The following is a 7043-nucleotide window of genomic DNA, read 5'->3' on the forward strand; positions in this document are numbered from 1 at the left end:
CAATGATTAAATAGTATTCGAATTTGAATTAAATCGACATATCCTTCTTAAGCTTAGTCTTTTCTTTGTCATTTCACTTCCAATAGTTAATCACAACAATCAATCTTTTAAATTGTGAGAATACCTGTATTTAAAATAAGCATTTACCATAAATTAAAGGTATCTTATCTTATATTATCAGACTTGTTATTATAAAATATGCTCTAGTTAAGAAGTTATTGATACTTCAAGTGCAAAATGATAATATAAAACCTTGATAAAAATGCAGTTTTAAGTACTAATCAGTAGCATTTAGGCTTCTTGTAAACACACTGACAATAATGTTTGGTTACTAATTGCAAATAAAACAATAATCATAGGTCCCATCATTTATCTAAGGCAGGACCTCAATTATGAAAAAGCAGTAAAATACTACTTGTTGTAAGTTTAACCACAAATTGAACTTTCTAGAGATAAGAAAGATGAGAAATTCACCAAAGCATCCTTTTCTTTGTTGCTCTTCTTGTCCACTTTCATTCATATTCATTTCTCTTCCCATCAACCCTAACTACACATAACAACTCCACAATAAACCATTATTGCTGTATAACCCACAATAATAAGTGATGGCCATGTCTCTTTCTTCCCATTCACTTGTCATTCATTTCTCCTTAACAATAAAAGAAGAAGAAGAACAGCAACTTGTTTTCCTACAATGAACAACCCCAAAACAAAAATCTAGATCGTCCTTCATTCAATCAGCAAAGCTGTAATTTCCAACAGGTTAGTTTGCTTAGTTCACTGGTTTGCTCGTATAGTATTTTTTAGTTAATTTTTATTTATTGCAATGAAACGTAGATCTGTTTATTCCTTTTTATAAATCACTTTTTTTTTCTCTTGGTAGTGATAATTGCTAATTTTTCATTCATTTCTCTTTAACAATAGAAAAAGAAGAAGAAGAGTAACTCGTTTTACTGCAATCAATAGACCCAAAATAGATTTCAACATCGTGCATCATTCAAACACCAAAGCTGTAATTTCCAATAGGTTAGTTTGCTTACTTCACTAGTCTATTAGTATGGTATTTTTAAGCTAATTGTTTTTTTATTGTAGTGAAACCTAGATTTGTTTATTCCTTTTTATAAATCACTTGTTTTTACTCTCGACGGTGATAGTTGCTAATTTTTCAATTTGTTTATTCCCTCCATGGATTTTCAATTATTTATGTGTTGGTTGCTATGTTAAATTAGTAGTAGTTGTCTGTGGATAACTATTTATGTGTTGGTTGTTATATTAAACTGGTAGTAATTGAGGTCAAAAGCAAAGTACTCACTGCACTGTCAAGCATCAATAGTTTTAAAGTCATTAGAAACTAGTAATAGTTGTTGTTTGCATATGATTGCTAACAAGTAAATAAACATAAATAAAACTAATTATTTCCTTTGCTAATTAGAACATCCCCAAATAATTGATGAAACACAGTTAAAGGTTTGAGTTGTCCGTGGGTAGTTTTTAATGTTCTTTCCCATGTCAAGAATTAGTTAATAGTTTCTTTTTTCATCCCTTATCAACATTTAACCTCTTGTTGGTTTCTTTGGTTGATCTTTTACTGGAAATGTTATTCAGAATCTATTAGTAACTTATGTTAGCCCTTATCAACATTAAATCTTTTGTCAGCTATAGATAATCATTTGTTTATTTTTTTCTTGCATTGTCAACCAAGATGCTAAAGATAAACGTTAATTTATTTTTTTCATTCTTTGTCAACATTCAATCTTTTGTTATTCTTTGTTTGATCCTTTGTTAGAAATGTAATTTTCTATTCTGTTAGTATCTTATTTTAGCCTTTATCAGCATTCAATCTCTTGTTTATATAGTTAATTATTTGTTTAATTTTCCTTGTATTGTCAACCATTAAACAATGGATGGGTCTAATACACATGATAAAGCTTTTTGGAACAAGACAATTGTTGCAATGTCATGGTTGTACAAATTAATTACCCTAAGTTCAAAAATAACACACAAGATAATAAAAGAGCAAGCAAGGGGTCGATCCCACGAGAAAGGTTGATGTAACCATATTGACGCAACCAAAGAGTTAATGTCTTATCCCAAGTGCAAGAGTGTCAAAGTAATAAATAACCTAGTAAGACTAGAGTTAAACCACGGGGAGGTTAACTATATAAATTATAAATAACAACAACAACAATGATGATGAATTAAAGAGGATTTTGAGATATAAGATTAATGTGAAGATTATACAATAATAAAAACAAATGTCAAGGTTAGAGGATCCACTAATAGTTTTAGCGATAAGTAATGTATAAACTCTCTATAAATTATCAACATGATCATATTAATCATCTTATTTATATAACACTATACTTATAAATTTTATCAAGTATTCATGATACTAACTTATGTTGACAACAAATCAAGTTCTCTCATAATAATAATGTCTACCAAAAACTGTGAAGGATCAAGTATTTGATGTACCAAGTGTTATACAACACAAATCTAGATTAACCATTTAACAAGCAAGGTATTAAGAATTAATAAGATAAAAATGATAAGACATGTTAATAGCAAGTTATTTAGGATATAAGCATTGAAGTCCATATTGAGTTTATATTATACTTATCCTAACACCATTAGTAAAACCTTTTCACCTTGATATAATTAACTTAGCTAGACATTATGATGAAAAAATAAATAAATAAACAATATAAGAACATAAACATAATATAAGTTAACTAAGTATAGTAAAGAAAAAGAAAAGCATGAATAAGAGATTAATGAAAGCAAAACTTAAGCACTATAAAAATATAAAAAGAGAAAGCAAGAACATAATCTTGATATGAAAAACAAGATACCTAAATGAATAGCAAATGCCTTCTTTTATAGGATAAAATTCAGAACTATTCATTTGGTAATTGATAGTTGATGTAGTGGCCAACTATTGATTTAGTGAACTTGATGGACAGTAGCATTCAAACATTTTGGCTAGATTAAATTACATTGATGAAATCAGAACTTGACAAAGTGTTATTCATGAAAGTTGTTGGAAATTGTCTTTTCCTTCCACCCACCAAAGTTTCTGGCATTTGGAGTATTAAAGCTCGAGATATGTCTAAAATATTGAGCAGTGTCACTGGTGGATAGCCCTCAAACTCTTGTTTGGATATAATATCATTCCTACCATCAGAATTTGAGTAGGTCTTCATAAAGGTGTTGAAAATTATCTGTTCCTTTTACCCACCAAATTTCATGTCATTTTGCTTTCTAAAACTCTAGTTATGGGTAAAACTCTAGTAGTGTTGGGGCTAGATTGCAGGATAGATTCTGACTTCTTTTTTTTTTTGCCAAACTTTGAATTTGAAAATGACAAATTTGGGTCTTTCCATACTCATAAAAGTTGTAGGTCTATTTCTTATCTTTCTTATCTTTCCATCCATATAAACCAACCTGAAATTCAAGATTTATAGCTTTATATATAACTCGATTATTGAACAGTGTTCAAATTTGAATTGAATCGGCATCTCCTTTCTAAGGTTAACCTTTTCTTTGTCCTTTCACTTCCAATAGTTAATCACAATAATCAATCCTTTGAATTGTGAGAATATCTACATTTAAAATGAATATTTACCATAAATTAAAGGTATCTTATATTATTAGATATGTTATTATAAAACATGCTTTAGTTAAGGAGTTATTGATACTTTAAATGTAAAAAATGATGATATAAAACCTTGATAAAAATATATTTTTAAGTACTAATCACATATCATTTGATAGTTTCACCCACATTTAACTAGTGTTTTGCCTATGTTTTATATATAAAATACCTTGATATTCTTTGTTTAATGTTTTGATGGCATTTTTGGATGAAAGATACAAAAACGAGTAAATTGGAGGTAATTGGCAGTTTGACCTTCAATTAATGTTTTGTGAAGAACATGAGCTATAGAGGTTGAAATGAAGTGATTCTAGTAGCATTAAAAGCCTAACATCCATAACTTTCTAGAAATCTAAGGCAAGAAATTAAAATAAGGTAGAACATGAAAATCATAGCTTTTAAAGTCAAATCTTGCAATCTGCAAGTGTTAACCTTCGACCATTCCGACTTGAATTCTTAATACCTTGCTATAGAAGACCAAGTGATGCAAATATTTTTATTGCATTCTTGATTAAAAGGCCTATAAACTCTCCAAATTTAAGCCAGAAACAATGTCATATGAGGAAGATATGATTTTTCAAAGATGACAATTGAATTACACTAGCAAACAAGTTTCGTGAAGAAACTAGTCCAAATTACATTCTGAAGCATCTAAACCACTATCTAAGTTTTTATTTTAGCAATTTAGCTCCTCTAATTCAATGTTTGAAGATTTCATGCAAGGCTATTTCTTTTTTTTTAGGAAAATAGTTATTAAAGTACTTAAATGTAAACAGTCTACATAAGAGAGGACTATTTTGTAAAATAGAGACTAGGGTTTCCTAGGATATAAAAAGAATGAGAGAAGAGAGGGGGGCGCCAGCCAAGATGAGAAAAACACCCCCTCCTATAAGAAACCCAAAATCATGCAATCCTTCTTCTTTTTGATTAGTTGTTTAACAAATATGCAAGGCTAAACTCGTTTTCTTGGTTGTAAGGAAACAAAAACCTTTGAATTTCAAGAACTGTGGATTTATTTTACCTTTTTTTTTAGTTTATATGATGAATATATTTATTATTTTATTCTTATTTTGCCTAAGATATAAAAAGAATGAGAGAAGAGAGGGGGGCGCCAGCCAAGATGAGAAAAACACCCCCTCCTATAAGAAACCCAAAATCATGCAATCCTTCTTCTTTTTGATTAGTTGTTTAACAAATATGCAAGGCTAAACTCGTTTTCTTGGTTGTAAGGAAACAAAAACCTTTGAATTTCAAGAACTGTGGATTTATTTTACCTTTTTTTTTAGTTTATATGATGAATATATTTATTATTTTATGCTTATTTTGCCTATGATTGTTTATTTTAATTACTAGAGCGGAATCTAAGTTATTATTATAAACAATCTATTACTAAGTTTGACATCAAAACTAGAGTTGTGGTATATGAACTTATGAGGTAACTAAGTTTAATAATTGTGGTGGATCTATGTTATTAATCTTAGGGAAATCATTTAATCAAATCAAACATAGACTGCGAACAATTATGTTTTCTTGATTAATCAACTTATCTAGTTTTTAAGGCTGCCATTGAATTAAATTACTAGTGTAGACACTACTATTGTTTGATGGTTAGAGTTAGTTTTATGGTGGATTTGTAAACTAACCAATGTTAAGAAGAGATAAATATTCAGAATATAAATTGATTTTTTGTTTTCATTATCAGTTCTGATTTCCTTAGGTGGATGCTTACTTATTACCAAGGTTTGTTCTCTTAATAATTTTCTGATTTTATTTAATTTTGCTTGATTTTTTTTTTGCTTTAGTCCAGATAACATCCAACCCCCCCAAATTGCATATCATTTAACATAAAAATTTGACTTGAACCTTCCTCATGGGATCGACCCCTTACTTGCTTTATATTATCTTCTATGTTGTGTTTAAGCTAGGGTAATTAATTCGTGCGACCACGACAGTGCAACAAATTTTGGTGCCATTGTCGGGGAAGTATTTTAGTTTATTCTTGTCCTATTATTTTTATTTTTTGTGATTGTTATTTATTTTTCTAAAAAAAAAGAAACATAATTTTTGCTTATTGCGATACTATTCATTTACGGGAATGATATTGTTCAAAACATATTTTTTGATGGAATTAGGTATCGGTCTTTTGTTTCCTAAAGGGAAACAACGTTCTAAATAGGACTTGTGGGAGCCACCAGCCCTACCCTATCGAGGCTAAATTCTGTTGTTTTATTGGGTTTTTAGGTAGTTTTAGTTTTCTAGCATAGGATTTTTGTATAATTTGCCTTGTTTTTGATATCTTGTGTAGTTGATTTCTTTTGAGTTTTCCTGATAATTTATGTTTATAACTCGTTCTACTAATTAGATTCAAGTGCATGTGGATCTCGAAATAAAAAAACACTTTATGCTAGTTACGAATTAAAGCTCGAATCAACACCATGGTTGTTGAACAACAATAAACACTCAAGGAGCTTACTACTTCTAATATGGAAAATCAAACATTATGCATTAACATTGACAATAATGTAAACTTCAAGCTCAAATTTGGTTTTATACATTTGTTACCAACATTCAATGGTCTTGCAGGTGAAAATCCACATATTCATCTCAAGGAGTTCCATATGGTTTGCGTTGGCATGTGACACAACTAATAGATTGATGTCTTCTCCCATGTATAGGAATGTCAAAGTAATAAATAACCTAGCAAGACTAGGATCGAACCATATGGAGGTTAACTAGATAAATTATAAACAACAATAACAACAACAACAACAACAACGATAAAAAGAAGGAGAAGCTAAAGAGGACTTTGAGATTGTAAGATTAATGTGAGGATCCACTAATGATATATCAAACAAGTACAATATAAACTCTTATTACTCAAATGAAAACCATAGAAAAAGGATGTTCCAATTAGATTATAAATTGTTAACATGATTACATTAGTTATCTTATTCGAATAATATTAATACTTGTAAATGTTGTCAGACATTCATGATTATAACTTATGTTAACAATATATCAAGTTCCTTTCATGGCACAGGTGTAGGTATACTATATGGTTGGCTATAAAAGTGTCATGCATTTGTTGTACCTAGTGTTATACAATACAAATCTAGATTAGTCATTTAACAAGTAAAGTATTAAAAGAGAACAAGATTACAAATACAAAACATATTAGTATCAAATATTAAAGTTCATATTGAGTTTACACTATACTTATTCTTACACTAAGTGAAAAGGTTACCCTAAAAAGGTTACACTATTAGTGTAACCTTTTCACTTTGACATAATAAACTTACCTAAATATAATGAAAGACAGAAACATAAATAAACAAGATAAGAACATAAATAAGATAAAACTTAACTAAGTAAAGAAAAGGAAATGAAA

The sequence above is a fragment of the Populus euphratica genome, unplaced genomic scaffold, assembly GCF_000495115.2.
Source record: "Populus euphratica unplaced genomic scaffold, PopEup_1.0 scaffold653.1, whole genome shotgun sequence".
Lineage (NCBI taxonomy): Eukaryota > Viridiplantae > Streptophyta > Magnoliopsida > Malpighiales > Salicaceae > Populus > Populus euphratica.